Source organism: Balaenoptera musculus, chromosome 8 (assembly GCF_009873245.2).
Source record: "Balaenoptera musculus isolate JJ_BM4_2016_0621 chromosome 8, mBalMus1.pri.v3, whole genome shotgun sequence".
Classification (NCBI taxonomy): Eukaryota; Metazoa; Chordata; class Mammalia; order Artiodactyla; family Balaenopteridae; genus Balaenoptera; species Balaenoptera musculus.
In genome coordinates, this window is record NC_045792.1 from 100,077 (window position 1) to 121,059 (window position 20,983).

Consider the following 20,983-nt stretch of genomic DNA (forward strand, 5'->3'; position numbering starts at 1 on the left):
CGCTGCTCTGCCAGGCACGACACAGCATTTCCATGGAAACCACTTGGTCAGCTGGGCCCCGTCTCACTGACACTGCTGCGGAATCGTGCTGTCCTCTGGGTAACGGACTGGATTACCGAGTGGGGGGAAGACAGCACATTTGCAAGCTCACACCCGCCTCCCCGCCTGCACGCTTCTTTCTGGAGGCTGTAACTGAGCTGTTTTGTGGCTGCTTAACAAGGCCTGGGGGCCTGATGCTTTAAAGAAGGAAGAAAAGACGCCTTTAAGCCGTCAAGTGCTTGCTTCAAACAGGTCAGCAAGGAGGCAGAGGAAGGGGCCGGTGGTTATTAAGGAATCAAAGGCGGTGGGGGAAGAGCCGCCAGGGAAGGGCCCCTACCCACTGCCCACCGCCCAGGGCACAGAGGTGGCAGAGACCTCCCGAGCCCCACACGGCCCTGGATTGGCATGGCCTCACGCTGCCTCCTGGCTGCTCCCCGTACACACCCCACACACACACACACACACAGAGCACACACCTCACATCCATCCCACACACACCACATGACACACAACACAGTGTACACACACATACACACACACATACACACAGACACACAGACACACCTCACATCCATCCCACACACACCACACAGTGTACACACACACACACACACAGCACACACCTCACATCCATCCCACACACACCACATGACACACAACACAGTGTACACACACATACACACACACACATACACACACAGCACACACCTCACATCCATCACACACACACGACACACACCACATGACACATACCACACACACGTGTACACACACATGCATACACTACAAATACACACACCACACACACGTGCACACACATGCACACCACACACACATGTACACACACATGCATACACTACAAATACACCACACACACGTGCACACACATGTACGCACATACACACACACCACACACATCAAGCACCAAGCTTCATACAGTTGATCGACACATGCTGACCATCCCTATGAACCAACTTCATAGGAAGTGCCCTGCGGGGTGATGACGAGCGAGACACAGTCCTTACCCACCACTCGGGGCACTTACCTCAATGACCTCATTAGCTTTCACATCATCTCAAGAAGCACTCATTTCTCAATCAAGTTTCTGAAGAACCACAACCAGCAGCTGAACAGCCTCCATCTCTTGAGCACCCACAGGTGCCCACCCCCGGCTTCCCGTAACCCCCAGGGGCAGCGGGCCCCTCACGCCCTCCTAGGTGGACCATTTCTGGGTCACAGGGGACCAGGGGACCAGCCAGGTAAGTGTCAGTGTCAGCCAGGAAATGCCAAAAACATGAGAGGAAAAACTCAAGAGTGAAGAATGAAAAGTGAGGGCGGAGACGCTGGAAAGATGCAAAGTGCTTCCAGAGAGAGGAACAGGTGTCCTCCATGGAAAGTGATTCCCATCTGCCATCTGTTCAAACACACAAACGTTCCAGAGGGCGAGAGCCAGCTATCAAAATGGCTAATTACCTGTGAAAACACACCCGTGTTCCTGGGGACAAGTGCACCTGCGTGTGCATCAGGTGTCCAGACAATCATCCTATCTCGCACCCATGGCGAGAGTAGAATTTAAGGCAGAACGGTCAGCCTGTCTCGGGTTACAGGGATGTGTCCAGAAAGCGGGAGAGCAGTGGGGCCTGAGCTGGGGAAGAAGATTTGCCCACCAGGCAGGACGGAAGACCCGCTCTTCTGCCTCTTGTGTCCACGATGGGCAGGAAGTGCGTGGGAGCCGAAAGCCCGACGTCGCGTGTCACCTGGAATGTCACAGTGGTTCAGGAGCCCCCGGGGGGAGGGGCCTCCTGCTTGTCTTTCCTGAGAGTAAAAGCCCCCGAGGGAAGAGGAAGGACCACCCTCCCTCCTCCATCTTCACCCCTCCAGCCACCAGCTGTGCGCGTCCGAGGACGTCCAGGAGCTCCTGGGTTCACGACCACATGGTCAGCCCCCGGCCAGGACGTCAAGACAGAGAAACAAGGAAACCCAGGAATATCAGCGGACGCCACTCACAGGGAGGGGCAGGGAGGGCAGTCAGGGGTCAGCCTCCCGTGTGTCCTGGAGAAGACAACAACTCACCTGGGACCTCCACATGGGGCCGCTTGTAGTTCTCTGCCCACCTTAAAGGTGTTGTAAAGGAATAAAAATCGCTCTCGCATACTCCCAAAGAGGCTCTGGGAAGCCTGCTGAGCCCGGTTGCTGCCCTGTGAGACGGGCATTTGAAGTTTCTCTATCATCAAACACGGAGGAAGCGCACGGGGATGAGGAAGAGGTAAGGTCTTGGGGGAGCACCAGTCCCACCAGCCTTGGTCTGTTCTCCCGATGAGCTCACAGCCCTCTGTCCCCCGACGGGATGGCACACAGATTTATCAGCCCCTTTTCCACAAGCTGGCTGATGTGAGAGGAAAGAGGTCTCGAGAGTGCAAAGCTAGGGGTTTTTTTAACCATAATTGATGCATAGATTCAATCCAACTCCAACAGAAACGCCAGCATTATTTGTGTAAATTAGTGGACTGATCCTAAAATGCTTACAGGGAGGCAACGGACTGGGAACAGCCCAGCTGAGCCCTGAGGACCACAGAGAGAACTAGAGCGCTCACACCACCAGCCCTCGGGCCGCATCAGAGGCTGTATTAACTGAGAGCGCTTGCTACTGACTCAAGAATAGGTAAACCAGCCAATGGAAGAGAACATAAAATTCAGAAACAAGCCCAAGCATGGAGGGTTCCCGGATTTGTGGCAAAAATAGCACCTCAGTGTTGGGAAGGAAGGACAGTCTTCAAAGAATTGTGCATAGACGGCACATATTTGTACACGTGTGTGTGTGTGTGACTTGCATCGTTGTGAATGCAGCAATCAATACAAGATGGACTGCAGAGGAAACAGGAGAGAGCTTCATAACCTTGAAGTAGGCAATTTTCTTCCATAGGACACAAAAGGGACTAACCATAAAAGAAAGAAATTCAAAATTGATAAATTAGACACTATTAAAATAAAGCTTTGGGTAACGGCTGAGTAATCTGTAGCAGACTAATCATCCTGCCCAAAGAGTCAAAGCTCACTATCACACACGTGCACACACACACACGCATGCACGCACGCACACGCGCATGCACGCACACACGCACGCACACGCACACATGTGCACGTGAAGGCACCCAGAGGGTTGCGGAGCCGGCAGGACCCCTGCAGGGAGGAACCGCATGGTTGAGGTCAGTGCCGCTCCAGCTCTAGCCCTGGGCACCTCCTGCTTCACGCGGAACGTGGGTACCCCTGGGAGGTGTGTCCCCCGGTCCCTAGCATCCTGCACTCGGCAGGGGAGAAGCTCTGGCCGAAGTGTGTTTCGACAATCTCTGCGAGGACACTGGCGTACGAGCAGCCCCAAGTGAGGAGCGTGGGTCTCGCTCCGGGGCTCAGGGCCTGTGTGCTGGGGCCCGGGAGCACGAAGGGGCTCCATGTGGGAGAGAGCCTGCAGCTGCACCCTTAGAAGGGAGCCGGCCTCCTCAGGCACAGAGCTCCTCCCCCAGACTCCCCGCTGTCCGTGCAGGTGTCGCTGGGCCCCCACACATCACCCTGCAGGGACTGGGGCCGTGGAGCTGGCACAGAAATGCTGACACCCTGGCGCCACCACTGCTGTGTCACACGCTGTCCTCGGTCCCGAAGGGGTCATGCGCCTTCCACCTCGGTCCCTGAAGCGGGCGGGTCCCGTGAAAGCTCAGACCGTCCGCCGTCCTGGGCAGTTGTTGGGAAGAGAAGCAAGAGGGGTCTGAGGGCCTCCAGGGTCCACGGCCAGGACTCAAGTCCAGTCCCCGGGAAACTGGTAAAAAGCCATCTGCTAAACTCACCAGGAAACCAACGCCCCGCTAAGGAGAGGCTCAGCCACTGGGGAGCCGGTTCAAGGTCTCAAAGACAGATGCCCGGACGGCATGTTGATCCTTCCCAGATACCCCGAGACGCACGACTCTTCCAGAAGCACAGATGCAGGCTGGCCCGTCCAGCCTCTGAAGCAGGATTTGAGGTGTTTCCCTTACTCTCTTCTCATCTGTTTTCCTGCCAGTGAGTTGTCAACACGTCCTGAGCTCTCACTCTGCATCAGGTGCAAACCAGAGAAGCAGGTCCCGCCTCGACCCACAGAACCGTCACGACACGGAGATGCAGATGCCGCGGGGAGATGACGACATGCACAGAGAGGAACCACCACTCGGGGTCAGGGTCGGGGCCCGGAGCGTCTGGGCAGCAAGCCGTGCCACGGGGCTGGGGGCAGGGAGAGCTGTGGTGTCGATTCTGCTCTCAGGGGCCGTGGATTTGCTGCCAGCTGGTCAGCAGCTCCATTCTCGTCCCTGCTAAGTAATGAGGGTGACAGCGGGAAGTGACCGTCCTCCCCAAAAGCTTCCGTGCCAGGCTCCTACTCTTCCGTCATCAGGCACTTCAGCCTCAGATAAGCTTGGCAGGACTGAGAGGGTAAAAGGAAACAGGGCAAAGTAAGCCAATAAAAAGAACAGAACAAGAAGAAGGAAACAGGAAACAAACACACTTCCTACAATCAGAGGTCATGGGGGATCTCGCGGAGGAATGAGGGCCGGGCGTGTGGAAGCTCTGTGGCCTTGGCGAACGAATTCCATTTCTGATTTATTCATTTCTAAATAATTCAGTGGGAAAAAGTGAGTGTTTGGGGCCTTTTGAGCTGATTTCCAGTGTCTTACCTTGTGTGAAATCATCCCGTCATGACGAAGGAGCGCTCGGTTTTCTTGCTAATTAAGGAGCTCGCGGTGGACTTGGCGTCACAGCATCGGTAGGAGGTGTCACGTCCGCCAATGGCTGTTTCTTGCCCCCGAAGCTGTTTGTTTGTAGGTGTGTGTGTGTGTCAGTGAGCGTGAGAGTGTGGCTGACATGTGAGTGTGCCCAAGTGTGTGAGTGTGAGCGTGTGTCCCTCCCACCTCCCCCAGGCCCCTGGTGGCCCCGCAGTGCCCGGTCCCTCCTCCGTCCCTTCCTCCCACCCAGGTCTCGCCCCCCGTCACTGACCTCTCCCCGTGCCCTGCGTGTCCCCTGTGACCCTCGTCCTGTTGGGAGGGGACCAGCCCGCAGCGTGAGCCTCATCCAGTCCCCCGGACGTCACGTGCTGGGCAGACCCCCAGGAGCCCCTGGACACGGGCAGGGAGGCCCTCACCCCACGAGTCCCTCGGTGAGAGAGAAAACAGAAGATAATCTAGGAGTGACGGAAGCGCCTTCCATTTACAAAGAGCTGTCAACCTCCTCAAGCTCTCCCGATGCCCCTTATCCCGTCGTGCAGGGAGGTCGGTGCCTGCCCCTACCCAGCCCAGGGATCCCGCCGGCCCTGCCCTTTGCCCAGCCCTGCACCCCAGACCCAGACCTGGTGCCCCACAGGCCGAGTGCGAGCATGTTTGTGAAGCACCGTCTCCACGGCTCTTCCTACCAAACCCTCAGCAACGCAGCAGGTTAATGCCCGGCGGTGCGCACAGAAACCTGGAGCCCAGGGAGGGGTGGTCCCAGCTCCGGCCTGGCGGGGGAACGAGTGGAAAACGGGGGCAGAGGGAGTTGGTGCAGACGTGGCTGCTTGGGGAGCCTGGGAGGGGGCGGGTTTGCGGCTCCATCACAGAGCCAAGCCTCCTGCTCCAAGCGTCCTTAATTAGACCTCCAGGGAGCAGCGAGGGGAGAAAAGTGTTGGAATTTCTAATCTTGCTCTGCCAAGCATACTCCTGTTTATCTGAGGAAAATGGAGACACAGTGATTCACCCGAGCAAGGTGGGAGTGGGGGAACCGGCTCCCACCAGCGGAATGTTGGGTGAGGTTAGAAGGGGGGGAGGGGCGGGCAGAGGCCACTGGCCCCGAGCGGAATGCGGGCTCCCGGGCTCAGCACCCCGCCCCCCATCACCACACCGTGCCTGGCGCAGAGCCTCAGCCATGAGCACGAGTAGCCCGACCAGGCGGTGTCACACACGCCGTTCCCCCAGCGCCTGCCGTGTGGAAATAACCTAACACGTGTGTGTGCAAACACGCCTGAGGGGTTAACAGAAGTCTTGTGTAAGAGGCCTTTGGAGCCCAAAGGGGCCAGTGCCTCTGAGATCAAACTGACCCTGGGGAGGCCCTCGGCAGCACCTGGGAAGCGTTGGACTGAAAAGAGCACCCCGCCCCGAGGAAGCTGTGCTCTCAGCTCAGCTTGGAGCCTTCGTTCCTTACAAGGGAGCCTCGGCCCTGTCTTCACAGACGGCTCCTCACCCCTGGACGAACGTAAATCCCGGCCCACGTGCAGGCTCCCGCTGGGTCCCCCCTTTGCTGCTGCAGCCGCGGGCGGGCTTGCGAACACCCGAGAACTTCAGCCCCTCCACCTGTCGGGGGTGACCATGTCTCCTCCCCAGGTCACTGTGCTCAGCTGTCAGGAACAGTTGTGCCTACGTTTGTGGCACATCCGGAGCTTTGTGAACTCTGGGGGTTCCTTTCTGTCGCCAGATCCCGACACCCTTATTCCTGGCACAGGGAGCTTCTACTTGGTAGTGCAGCCTGTGACAGTGACGGTGACAAGCAGGCTCTGCGAGGGTAAGGTCCCCGCCCTGGTCACACACTACGCGGGGTGGAGCTGGGCTTTCTGAGTCTAGAGCCGGGAGGTCGGGCCCAGCAGCCCTTACAGTGTTCTCTAAGTGAGACGGTCCTCCAGATGGGAAATGAAAAATCGTCCTCATCCCGCTCTGGTCTCCCAAAGCCTGGAAATAGCAGCCCCTGGAGAAGGGACCCTCTGGCCGAGCAGTCGCCACGCCTGTGGAGGTTGACCTGAACTGCAGAAATAGTTCGAGTGTCGAATTTGGAAGAGGGGTCTCAGTCCTTGGGGCTGGAGGGGATACTGGCCCTGCCAGACCTCTCCCTCCTGAGCACAGAGGCCTCGGTGTGGCCGGGAGGGCGGTGGTTTGCCAAACTGGAAGGAAGGATGTCTTTAACGATTCTCAGGACATTCGTTTTAGAAAAGAGCTGAGTCATGGTCCCCAGCAGGCCAGAAGGGGGCCCTGGGGGAACTGAAATGTGTGGAAGCGCAGAGGAAAGGAGGAGTCACAGCTCCGTCATTTCATCCTCGGGGCCCGGACAGGCCCACGTGACATTCATCACCCTGTCCTAACGCCATAAAGAGGTGCAAGTCGCCCTCAGCAGAGACCCTCAGACCAGACCCCAGCGCTTGCACACACACACACACACACACACACACGCATGCACACGCACACGCACCATCTGGTGCTCCACAAACACTGAACCGTGAGAGCAGAAGACACAGTGCAGAGGATTTTACAAAAGGGTTCAGGCTCCGCTCACATCCCAGATGCCCCACGCGCTCCCTCTGGAGGTGAGGGCTCAGGGCTGCCAGTCACAAGTTGGGGGGTACCCACCGTGCCTCACGGACCTGCTCTGCTCACGCCAGACCAGCCCCTGTCAGTCCAGCTCACCCAGCTCCACCCCCAGCACGCACGCACGCACACACACACACACACACACAGACTCACACATCATTACTGTTGAGGGCTCAAGGAATGAAAACTCGTTTGGATCTTGATGGGACCACAATCCCATTAGGAAGACAAATCTGATGACAAAATAAACCTAGAATAAAGTCAAATCAAAGTGTCTCCTGGATGACAAATTTGGGTTTTTTCACACCAGAGCGCACATCCTTCTGAAGGAATGTGTCAGGGGGCCCAGGGACCAACCTCTAGGAGAAATGAAGTCTGGGGACCAACAGTATGAGACTCAAAGTCAGATTTCACGATGCACAGCCTTGGGCTTTGTGGCATCAACAAGTGGCATAAAAATCACATCCATGCACAGGGCTGTCCTGACAGCTAAATGATATAACACACAGACGGGGCATAGAAGAGGGCCTGGCGTGATGTGCCTCTCAACTGCTGACTCTTACGACCGTCCACACACGTGCCTGCTCGAAAGTCTGGTGGTAGAAACTTGGGTCTCATTTCTTAGTGTTTTCCCCAAACCACCGGGAGCTAGCTGTGCTCAGGGAGCCACAGTGGTTTAGGGCCTCAAACCCCTCCGGTGGGCCAGGCTGGACGGCGGCCTCTCCCTCCTTTTGTTGACCTGAGGTGAGGAAACCTTGCCCAGCCTCAGCCCTCCAGGATCCTGAACAGCCCTGGAAGTTCAGGAACCCCCTGTCCTACAGACTGAGTGGAAACTCAAGCCTACAGGGAAGGTCCTGGACAGGAGAACCAGTCCCAGGGGAAGCCAGGCACACACCCCCCCCGGGGGCTAAGGAGGAGAGCAGAGGTGGGGCAGCCCAAGGGTGCCAGCTCCGGGATGGTGGGTAGGGGACCTGGAGCAGATCTGCCCAAGAAACGTGTGTCCTGGGTGTGACCCAGGGCCCAAGGCGTCCTGGGAGACCCTGCACCCCGTGCAAACTGTGGAGGACGCAGGGACAGCCCTGCCCATCGGGGCCCCGTGCACATCCGGACTTGGTCCCCTCAGCTTCGAGGCCTGGGTGAGCGGCTTCACCTCTGTGGCTCTGTTTCCTCTGAAAAGGGCCCCAGGGCTGTGGGAGTGCTGAAGATTCTGTGTAAACAGAAGGAGGCAGGGGCAGGGGTCTCTGTGCTGGGGAGGCCTGGGAAGAGACCGCAGCCCAGGCCGGAGGAGCCCCATGCTCGGTTATGAGACTCCGGGGGGCTGAGCAGGGCCAGGAGGATCCGGAAGGAAGAGAGAGGAAGGGCCTCCAGTGACCGCCCGGGGAGGACAGACCCCGGTGGCTGGACGTCCTGCACAGGATGAAACGCGGGGTCGGGGGAGAGGCGGCCGGGCGGCTCCCGAGGAGGCCAGAGCCGCAGGGAGGGGAGGTCGGAGCCTGGGGATGCACAGCTCACCGGGTCACCTGCAGGGCAGACCTGCCCACCCACCCCGGCCCTGAGGGGTCCCATAACGGAGGGTGAGATGGCAGTGTCCCTCAACCCACCCCCATGTCCTTCCACAGCTCAGGGCTTCACCAGGACCATTACAGCCTCGGGAAGAGCGACTCGGTTAAGTGACCTTTCCAAGGTCGCAGAGTGGACGGCTGAGCCGGCCTCTTCCTTCCTCGCGGGAGCCACCTGGGCAGCCGTGGGTGCACCTCCCGGTGGGGGGACACTCAAGGGTCCTCATCACTCACCCCCAGCAGCGGGTCCCCAGGAGGGGGCATCCCCACAGGGACATTTGGTGGCGTCTGGAGGCAGTTTTGATCATCAGAACCTGGGGGTCGGGGCTCCTGGCAGCCGGTAAGCGTGGAGGTAGAAGTTCGGGGTGTCACTAGGTGTGCAGAACAGGGGCTACCCAGCCCCGAACGCTCACAGCACCAGGTCAGAAGGCTCTGACCACGGAGAAGCCGCGTCCTCCCCTGAAGAGTCTCCACCAGGATGGTTGCTTCAGCTCATGCTTCCTGCTCTTCAAGGGCCCCGTTCCCACAGTCCCTCCAGGAGCCGTTCCCGGGACCGACTGTTGCCGCTTTTCCCAAAGGGGAGAGGCAGGTACGGGGCGGGAAGCCTTGCTCCTTGTGCCCGCTCGCACCCCACCAGCCCAGGGAGTCAGCGGCCGGGAGGGTCCCCAGGTGGTCACCCCATGCTTCCCAGAGCAGACCAGACCATGGGACACTTCCCGTCACGGGGCCCAGCCCTCTAACCACCCAGGGGACCCTCTCTGCCCGGCCAGCAGCCTCCTCACTCTCTTTCCTTCTGAGAAGACATCAATCATTCCCGAAAATCCAGGCTTGGAAAATGAGTAAAGGATGCTGGGTCAGGCTGAGTGACAGAGGACAATAGCAGTGCTGGCGTGCGACAAAGCCGCAGTGACACCCTGACTGTAGGCCCATGTGGTTAGCAGGTTACCCAGCAAAAGCAGACAGTCTTGGCAGGATTAATCACCACCTGGAAAACAATTTCACACTAGAATAAACAGAAGAGTGAAATAATAAATGCATTGCATTGTCCAGTTCTTAACCTGGGCCTTGATGTAGATTAAAAACAAGTCAATTATTCTCAGCAATGACAGAAACTCATCTTTTTTAGCAAAATAAGATGAAGAGCTCTGGGGTGGAGAGCCGGCGATGTGAGTGAGGGACGCCGTCCCGGGATGATAAACATCTGACATTGAGCCTTCGCTCCGCCGCCGGCTTGCACGGGAGATGCCCCGGCTTGTCCCCATCTGAGAGTGGAGGAAGCAGAAGAGGAAAGCGTATCAGCTGCTAGGGAGCTGTTATAAAATACAGACGCAGAGCGTAAAAAGGCAGTTATTCTTCAATAAAGCATCCCATCTCTCTGGGGATTTAGCTCCTGCTTTCACATCCTGTTCCGTGTCTCGTGGAGCAGGGGTTTGGGCTCCGCGAGGACCAGACCACAGACCAGGAAGATGCACTTGCTTCCCGAGACAAGGCTGGGCTGCTTTCACCATCGCCTGCTGGGATGTTAAACCACCCGAGAGGTGTTTAAAGAAAACGCTTTAATCTTAGAGTAAATGGGTTTTGTACCTGTAGATCCATGATGCAGACAAAGAGAAACCGTTTCACCTTTGATTCCGGGGTTTTAAGCTGTGGTGCTGACTGACGCAGGGCTTCTGGAGCCGCAGAGCACGTAGCTCTGGAGGTGATCGAGTTTCACTCCGGGCAGTGGAGGGTTTTGGAACAAACAGAATTGCTTTCGCTCAGATGATGGTGGCAGTGCTCCCTGAAGTGTAACAGTGTCCTGGAAAACCGCTGCGTGCCCTGACGCACCCCAGAGCCTGTGGCTCCCCCGCCCGGTAACCCGTGGCCCATGGAGTTGTTCTTTGCTCTCTGCCTGTGGGTTTGGGAGGGAGCAGGGAGCGTGACCGTCTGTTACAAGCTGCTGCTACCCAGCTACCTGGGGCCCCAGACGGGCAGCCGTGGACACAACTGCCCAGACATTTCAGATTCTCTTACATGACTCATCACACACAGAAAATGTACAAGGAAAAATATGCTGCGGGCTTGTCCAAAGCGCACATGTTTGTGTGGACAGACGTTATTTATTTGTTGGACCACAGGCTGAGTTCTGTGGGGAGACAGGCCCCCCGCTGCTCTCTGCTGCCCCCCGCCCCTCCGCACTGCTGTGCTTCCAGTGGCCACGTAATCCATAGTTAGTAAATAAATGAATAATCCTGTTCTGTTCGTCACAGGAAAAGCCTTCTCCTCTCCCTGTCCTGCTTCCTTGTCCACCTCAAGCCCCGTCAGAGCCCCTAGAGCTGCCCAGTCCAGCGGGAGATGGTGGACCTCTCCATCCACCTCACCCAGAGGAGGGCCCGCTGGGGTCTGGACCTCCTGAAGGACAGAGATCTGGGCTCTTGTCAAGCCCCCCGCCCCCGCCCGGGACGGGATGGAACTGAGACGGGGGGCGAGGCTGGGCGTGTGGCCCAGCAGTGAGAAGGCGGCCTGTCTGACGCCGCGGGTCCGCTCAGAGAGAGAAGAGAGAAGCCAAGAAACCCAGGAAGCTCAGAGGCGAGACCCTCTGGACCGTGAGCTGCATTGCTCTTCAGTCGCCACGTTTGTTCAACCTTTAAAACCCACATTAGCCTCGCCCGTTGGGCATCTCCGGCTCTGTGGACACGGAACCCCAGGCCTGCACGTGCGTGGCTGAGCCCAAGCCTTTACCAGAAGGGTTCCGTGAGCTAATAGGCCTCCAGCCCCAGGCCCAGGCGGCAGGCTCCTAGGGCCCCCTGGAGACGGCAAAGCCGCCGGGCTGCCCCGGTTCCGGTGAGCGGGCAGAACATGTGCTATGTGCAGAGGGGGCTGGGAAAGACTCTTTCCCCAAATATTTCCCTTGCAGGGTAACCCAGAAGCCGCCCACGCCTCGACCTTGCCTGCTGAATGACTGCATCCGTGTCGCCAAGTGGGACCGCAAGCCAAGAGCGTCCTCCTGCTGGTGCGGAGCTTAGGAGAAACACGTCTCCGGTGGGGACAGGAGCTGGAGAAGGAGAAACCCAGGCCCTGGAAAACCAAAGTCCCGGGCATCCAGAACATGGTGACGGGAGGCAGAGCAAGGGGACGGGGCAGGAAAAGGGGCCGAGGGACCCCGACGAGCCCCATGTGCCACGGCCCTCCAGGTTCCCCCTCCAGACCCCATCGGGGCCGTGGTGCCGGGAAGTCGGGACCGGGAAGTCGGGAACCTCGTGTGAGCCACTGCCTTCAGCCCAAGTGGGTCCCAGGTCAGCGAACACGTCCCTCTCCCTCGTCTGCAGTGCGCAGCGAGTAAAGGCATGCAAATTAGGTATTCCTCATAAATAATAAGAATAAAACAATAGCGCACGTAAGGCTCTGCTGGGCCCGGGCTGGGGAAGAGCCCGGAAGCCGCAAATCTCGGAAGCCCGGATCTTTCACAGACTGGAAACACTGTGTTTACACGAGCGATGTGGAGAAGGACAAGGACCTGTGGGTCAAGAGCCGGTGGGGACGGAGCCCTGGTTTTCCCTGAGAGTCTGACCGGGGAGTCCAGAGGACCAGCCGCCTACCCCAGCCTCGGAGGAAAGCAGGGCGCTCATGGGTGCCCCAAGACTCTGAGAGGGGTGGCTCGTTCCAGGTCAAAGAACAGAGCTGGAAGCAGAGCCAGGCCCAAGGCTCTTAGCCCACGGCCTCCAGCCGCTGACTGAGAAGCCGAGGAAGGTCGGTGCTCCTCCAAACCAAGTCCCCACCCTCCGGCAGAGCCCCGGCCGGTCTGCGCCAGGCCTTGCCCGCACTCAGCTCCTCAGAGAGCATCCGGTCCTGACCCCCGTCCAGCCCCAAGCCCTGCCCCTGTGGACGGCCACCCGCCACCACCTGCCGGGAGCCACCCGGAGCAGGGACGCCATTTATCACTGTAAAGGGGTCCTCACGTTCAGATCTTCAGGCCTCTAATTTATTGGCCTCAAGGATGAGGGACCCGGAAATCATTACCGACTGGTCCTGTGAGGCCTTTTAGCATTCCCCCAGGCGCAGCCTCAGCTGACCCATCCGGGTTCGGTGGAGCTGCACCTCCTCCCCTCCTGGTCGGGTGGCTCCCGGGCTGCCCGTCTGTCCTGCATCCACCTGGCACTCGCCTGGAGCCTCCCCTCCCATCATCACGACCTGCCTCTCATCTCCAGCTCTCACAAACCCCCGGACAGAGGGTGGACGGCCCCCTGGAGTTGTCTCCTCTCCCCCTGAGCACAGCCCTCTGCCCTGAGCTCTCCCCGCACTGAGGGAAGGAGGTCCCCCTGTCCCAGCCGGGCCATGCACAAGTGGGAAAGTCCTCTGAGGCTGAGATGAGGACAGGAGATGGTCCCCGCGGTCCCGGGGCCCAGGGTCGGGCACTGTCTTGAGACAGGGAACCTCAGCAGCTGCCTCTGGTTGCCCTGGTGGGGTGGGGCAGAGCTTGGGTGCTGGCTGCTGGGACCTCAGTTTCTGCTGCTGAGGTGTCCCTGCCGGCCGTTACTCCACAACGGTGAGTCATGAGAGTTAAATCAAATATTACACATTTATACGTGATATGTCACCGAGTGTCACTCACAGGGACAAAGGAGGTCATGTGCACAGTTACCTGGATGTTCCCTGAGCAGCAGCCCTACCTGCCGGCACTCTCCTGTCGCTGAGAGGACCATCCCACACCCCGGGGCCAGGAGGCTCCGCCAGGGCTCATGTGACCACAGCCAAGCCGGTCACTCCTTAGCCAGGGGCTGTGAGCAGGGGTATCCCTCCTGCCAGAGATGGGGGTGGGCAGGGGGTGACGGACATTTTCACGTTCCGTCAGCCTGCGATCTCCCGTATGACAAGGGACCCCCAATTTTTCAAAGTAATAGAATCTTTTTTTGTAGTTTTTTTCCCATTTTGGGAGCCAGCCATCTAAGGATTAGAACATTAAAAAATAACTCCAGATAAGGGAATTTAGAAAGTCACCACAGGGAGAAGCACAGGCTCAGAAAGAAACAGAGGAGACATTTTTTCAGCTCTGGCTGACCCCTGGCAAAGAGGCAGCCTTCAACCTTCAAAAAAAAAGAAAGGAAAGGAAAAAAAAGACCAAGGGGGAGACTCTGATTTCCAGATTTGCCACAGTAAAAGAGTCAAGTGTCCAGTTTTCAACAACAGCAAATCACCAGGGAAACAAAGAAACAGGGAAGTAAGTCCCATTCAAACGAGCAGAATAAACTGAAAGAAGCCATCCCTGAGAAAGCCCAGACACTGGCACAACTAGGCAAATGCCTAAAAGCACGTTTATTTTTTATTTTTTAAATTGAGGCATATTGACATATAACATTACATTAGCTTCGGGTGAACAACATAGTGATTGGATATTTGTATATATTGTGAAATGATCACAAGAAGTCGAGTTAACATCTGTCCCCACAAACAGTTACAAAGGTTTTTCCTTGCAATGGATACTTTTAAGATTTACTCTCTTAGCAACTTTCAAATAAGCAGTGCAGTATTATTAACCATAGTCACCATGTTGTATGTTGCATCTTCAGGACTTATTTTTTTTTATAACTGGAAATTGGACATTTTGACCCCTTTCACCCATTTTGCCCACCCCCATCCCTGGCCTCTGGGAACCACCAGTCTGTTCTCAGTGTCCATGGGCCCAGTTATGTTGCTGGTGTGGTTTAGTTCCAAGTAAAAGTGAGATGAGATGGGATTTGTCTTTCTCTGTCTGACCTACTTCACCTAGCCCTCAAGGTCTATCCATGTCATCACAGATGGTAAGATCACATTCATTTTTTATGACTGAATAATATTCCATTGTATATGTATATACCACATTTCTTTATCCATTCAACCATTGATGGAAACTTAGGTTATTTCCATATCATGGTTATTGTAAATAATGCTTCAGTGAACATGAAGGTGCATATGTCTTTTCAAATTACTGTTTTTGTTTTCTTCAGATACATACCCAGGAGTGAAATAGCTGGATCATATGGTAGTTCTATTTTTAATTTTTAAAGGAACCTCCATCCTGTTTTCCATCGTGACTGCACCAAATTGCATTCCCACAAACAGCGTCCAAGGGTTCCCTTTTCTCCACATCCTGGCCAGCATTTGTTATTTATGTTCTTTTTGATGATAGCTATTCTGACAAGTATGGGGTGATGTCTCATTGTGGTTTTGATTCGCATTTCCCTGATGATTAGTGATGTTGAGCACCTTTTCATATACCTGTTGGCCATCTGTATGTCTTCTTTGGAAGAATGTCTGTTCAGGTCTTCTGGCTATTTTTTAATTGTGTTTTTGTTGTTGTTTTGATGTTGACTTGTACAAGTTCTTTTTATATTTTGGGTATTACCCCCTTATTGTAGGTATCATTTGCAAATATCTTCTCCCATTCAATAGGCTCCCTTTTCATTTTGTTGATGGTTTCCTCTGCTGTGCAGAAGCTTTTTAGTTTGATTTTAGTTTAGCTTTTAGTAGTCCCATTTGTTTATTTTTGCTTTTAGTGACAAATCTAAAAAAATTATTGTCAACACCTGTGTCAAGGAGCTTACTGCCTATGTTGCACTATGTTTTCATGTAGGAGTTTTATGGTTTCAGGTCTTATATTCAAGTCTTTAATCCATTTTGAGTTAATTTTTATGTATGGTGTAAGATAGTCATCTAGTTTCCTTCTTTTGCATGTGCTGTCCAGTTTTCCCAACACCATTTATTGGAGAGACTGTCCTTTCCCCATTTTATGTTCTTGGCTCTTTTGCCATAAATTAGTTGACCATATATGTGTGGGTTTATATCTGGGCTCTCAATTCTGTTTCATTGATCTACCGTGTCTGTTTGTATGTGAGTACCAAACTGTTTTGATTACTGTAGCTTTGTAGTATAATCTGAGATCAAGAAGTGTGATGCCCCCAGCTTTGTTCTTCTTTCTCAAATTTGTTTTGGTTATTTGGGGTCTTTTGTGGTTCCATACAAATTTTAAACTGTTTTTTTAATATTTCTTTGAAAAAATGCCATTGAAATTTTCATAGGGATTGCATTAAATATGTAAATTGCTTTGAGTAGTACAAACATTTTAACAATATTCATTCTTCCAATTCATGAGCATGGAACATCTTTCCAATTATTTGCATCTTCTTCAATTTATTTTATCAAAGTCTTATAGTTTTCAGTGTACTGAAAACTTTACTTCCTTGGTTAAATTTATTCCTATGCATTTTATTCTTTTTGATGCAACTGTAAATGAGATTGTTTTCTTCATTTCTCTCTTTGATAGTTTGTTATTAGTGTACAGTAACACATTAATTTTTGTATTCTTCAAATTTACTGAATTTGTTTATTAGTTCTAAAAGTTTTTTGATGGAGTCTTTAGGGCTTTTTATATATAATATCATGTCATGTGCAAATACTGACAGTTTTACTTCTTCCTTTCCAATCTGGATTCCTCTTATTGCTTTTTCTTGCCTAACTGCTCTGGCTAGGGCTTCCAATATTATGTTGAGTAAAAGTGGTAAGTGTGGGCATCCTTATCTTGCTCCTGATCTTACAGGAAAAGCTTTCAGGGTTTCATCATTGAGTATGATGTTAGCCGTGGGCTTGTCATATTGGCCTTATCTTCACACTCTCCATCTGTCATGCTCCAGAGCACCAGTATTTCTCACAGCAGAACTCTTACACGTGTCCAGTAGCCCAGTTTTAGCAGTTGATGCCCAGAGACACCCCTGAATGCCTGGCTCTATTTGCCCAGGAGGCTTCCTTTCTGAGTCACACAGGATGGTAACAATCCCTGTGGTTCTTGGCAGGTTATACCCCCAGGGCACAGCACAAGCAGCAGAATGAAACACACCTTCAGGACTTCCCTGGTGGTCCAGAGGTTAAGAATCCGCCTGCCAATGTAGGGGACACAGTTTCAATCCCTGGTCTGGGAGGATCCCACATGCCATGGGGTGACTAAGCCCGTGCACCACAACTACTGAGCCCGCACTCCACAGCCTGCAAGCCACAACTACTGAGCCCACACGTCACAATTACTGAAGCCCGCACACCCTAGAGCCCACACACTGCAACCACTGAGCCCATATGCCGCAAATACTGAAGCCCGCATGCTCTGGAGCCCACGTGCCACAAGCTACTGAGGCCCACATGCCTAGAGCCCATGCTCCACAAGACAAGCCACCGGAATGAAAAGCCCACATACCACCACGAAGAGTGGCCCCCGCTCACTGCAACTAGAGAAAACCCACATGCAGCAATGAAGACCCAGCACAGCCAGAAAAAAAGGGGAAAAAAAGAAAGAAAGAAACACACCTTCAGTCTTTCTGTGAAAGAGGCCTATTTGCTTATTTTGGAGCTTCAGCCTGGTTTGGGTTCAGACTTCAGGCTGGCACATCCAGAGGCTACAGAGCTGCTCTCAGGGAACATGCACCAGGGACCACCATCTTTGCACTCCCCCCTGCCTTGCTACAGTGCACTGGTATCTCCCAGAAAGGAGCTTATAATTAGTTTGGAGCCCTGATTTTTGTGACTGTCACACAGGAGACACCTCAGGTCACCTGGTCTGGTGGCCAGCAGGGCATACACTTGCAGTCCCACAGGACTGTATATATTTGCATACTCTAAGAGCTGCTGCCCAAGGGTCTGGCTTCCAATCAACCTGAATCTACGTGCTGACCAAGAAACCCCTCTTCAGGATACTGACAGCTCTTGGCACATCCTTAATACTGGGAGTTATTCAAAATAAAATAGGTTGCTTGGGTAATGACAAAGGTTCCATAGACAACAAAGAACTGGGTCAATGTCGAAAGACAAGGTTCATCTCCTACATGAGGCCACTTTTTCAAGACTAAGGGAGGTGGCTGTTTCACCTAATACATAGAAACCAACACAGATAGTCAAGCAAAATGAGGATACAAAAGAATACATTCCAAACAAAAGAACCAAATAAAGCTTCAGAAAAAAATGTTTTTAATAAAACAGAGATAAGTAATTTACCTGATAAATAGTTCAAAGTAATTGTCATAAAGATGCTTACCGAACTGGGGAAAGAATGGATAATCACAATTAGAACATCAACAAGAAGATGAAAAAATAAGAAAGTACCAAATAGAAGTCATAGAGCTGAAGAATATAATAACAGAACTGAAAAATATACTAGAGGGATTTAACAGCAGACTACATGAAGCAGAAGAAAGAATCAGTGAACTCAAAGACAGAGCAGTGGAATGCACCCAATCAAAGCAGGAAAAAGAAAAAAGAATTTTTTAAAACAAAGATAGCTTAAGGGACATTGGGGACATCAAAAGGACTAACATTCACATTATAGGGGTTCCAGAAGGAGAAGAGAGAATGAAAGGGGCAAAAAAAGTTATTTGAAGAAATAGGAAAGTTTAAAAACTTTCTTAACCTGGGGAAGGAAACAGACATCCAGATACAGGAAGCCCAGAGAGTTCCAAATAAGATAAACCCAAAGAGACCCACACCAAGGCACATTATAATTAAAATGTCAAAAGTTAGAGACAAGGAGAGAATCTTAAAAGCAGACTAATTTTACAAAATAGAGTAAAAATAAATTACCCATAAACATTGTATGAAAAATGCCAATTTTGTTATTATTACATTCAACAGGCATAAAATTAATCTCTCAAATTATTACAAAATCTCTGAGCACTTAGTCTTAATTTCTATACTTATTTTTTTTTTCACAGATTACTAACAAACAATTCATGGACCAGCATTAGTCCATGGACCAGACTTTGAAGGGCCCTGCTCTAAGTATTCAGTATTTAATCAATGCATCATCATTAAATTATTTATTGTGTGCCTACTGTGTGTCAGGTCATAAATCAAACACATAAAATTGTACTCGCTTACATGAAGCCACTAGTCTGTGAGGAAGGACGTTAAACAAAGCAATGGCCATAGATTAACATGTAATCAAAATGGTCGTAAAAACTGCTGTGATTGTAAATTGTATCTGTCGACTCAACTGGCTTAGGGATGCCCAGATAACTGGTGAAATGTTATTTAAACGTGTGTCTGTTAGGGTGTTTGCAGCTGAGATTAGCCTGTGATGCAGCTGATTGAGTAGACTGTCCTCCCCAGTGTGAGTGGGCATCACCCCATCCATCCAGGGCCTGAACAGAACAAAAGGGTGGAAGAGGAATTCACCTCTTTTTCTGCTTCTCTGCTGAGCAGGCACATGTCATCTTGTCTCCTGACTGAGAACTGGGATTCATATCACTCCCTGGTCCTCAGGGTTTTGACCCAGATGGAGTTCAGCTTCCCCTGCTTGCAGACGGCAGGGCATGGGACTTGCCAGTGTCCATAACAACATCAGCTAATTCCTCATCATAAATATCCTTTTATATCCTATCGTTCCTGTTTTTCTGGAAAAGGCTGCCTATTACAGCTGTGAAGGAAAAGTACAGTTAAATCCAAACGCCTGTGTGACTCAGACTTAGGGGACCTGGAGTGGTGATCCGTGAAAGCTCTCCAGAGGAATCAACATTTCTCTGAGCCAAAGAAGGAGTTGGACCAACCAACCAAGGAAAAGGGGAGGAGGAAAGCCTTTGAGGCAGAGGGAACAGCATATGCAAAAACCCAGGACCAGTGGGAAAGCCATTTGTGGCACGCCACAGGGGAGGAAGACAAGGTTAGAGGGGCTGACGGGTCAGACCACCCAGAGGCTTTCAGGGACATTCACAACTTTGGGCAGCCTGGGTGCCAGTTGGGGAGCGAGGTGCACAGGTGAAGCTGGCTCCTGCCCTCTGACCGCACGGCCAGGCAGGTGGAGGTATAACCATGGACACTCTGCAGGGGACAGGGTGTCCACGGAAGCCAGGAGGCAGCCTGAGAACAGAACCAAAGAAAAACACTCCAAGTGGAGGAGAAAGGTTCTGGGAGGGATAATGGGGGAGCACAGGGTCTGGAACCCCAGAATCCTCAGGCTGCAAGGATTGCCCATCAATTCATCCAGGGCGCTGGGTACGCTCAGTGCCATTGGCACTTCAGGGCACCCACTGGGCATTTTCGAAGTCTGAGAGTCAGTTGGGAACTACGGTCTGGAGTAGCGGCAGGAGACCAGCTCAGAGAGTGTGAGGCAACTTCTCATCTCCACATCGGGGGTCCCCCGCCCCCTACCCAGGGAGAAGGAGGAGGCCGCCGGACCCTCCCTGGGGGGACCCTGGCTGACTGCACCTGCACTGGTTTCTCTCTCCAGACAGCCACCCTCACGAGCACTTTCCATGGATCGAGTGTGTGTTTGGTTGACCCCTCACTGCCACGCGGTAGGGAAGGAATCACCCCATTCTGCAGATGAAGAATCCAGTTTCAGGGGCGTTAGATGCCCAGCCAGCAGCCACAAAGCCACGGGTGACGACAACATGAGGAGAGGCCGGCGCTGGGCTCCAGGACCGCCGTGCATCCGTGGGCCTCGGACAGTGGCAATGATAGGAAACACCGCACCACTGGGGAGGACTGAAGGACACTTGTGTCTGAAAAGAGGAAGCCAGGTTGTTCTGTTCTTCATGCAAATGTCCACCTACAGCTGGAGATGAGAGGTGTCTGTGCTCCTTCTCTCTTTTTATCCAACTTCAAAGAGTCACTGAAGGATTTAGCTCAGGGTCCCCGAGGGCTAACACACCATTAGCGGGGAGCATGACCCCAGAGCTTTTTGGTGTGTTTGCGTTTGAGGTATTTTTATTTTTTTCCTTTTCGAAGCAAAAATAATTTCTGGTTTTTCATCTAAGCTCATCCACTGCCGGCTCCTCCAGGGCTGATATTCAGCTCTGTTAAAAACGTAGCTTCCCTCCGTCCTCAGGGTCCTGCAGACTTGGGGAAAGTGGGCGGGGGACGGGGGGGCGATGCCAGTCCGGGCAGCAGTGAACCCCATCCCAGATGCTTCCGTTCTGTCTGCGTGGACCCTGCTCGTGGTGTCAGCTGACTCTTTGCAGGGTGTGGTTCTGGTGTGCGCCGTGTGTGACACAGACAGAGAAAGGAAGGACTTTCTGTCCTTTCAATGAGCCAGTCCAGGGAGCT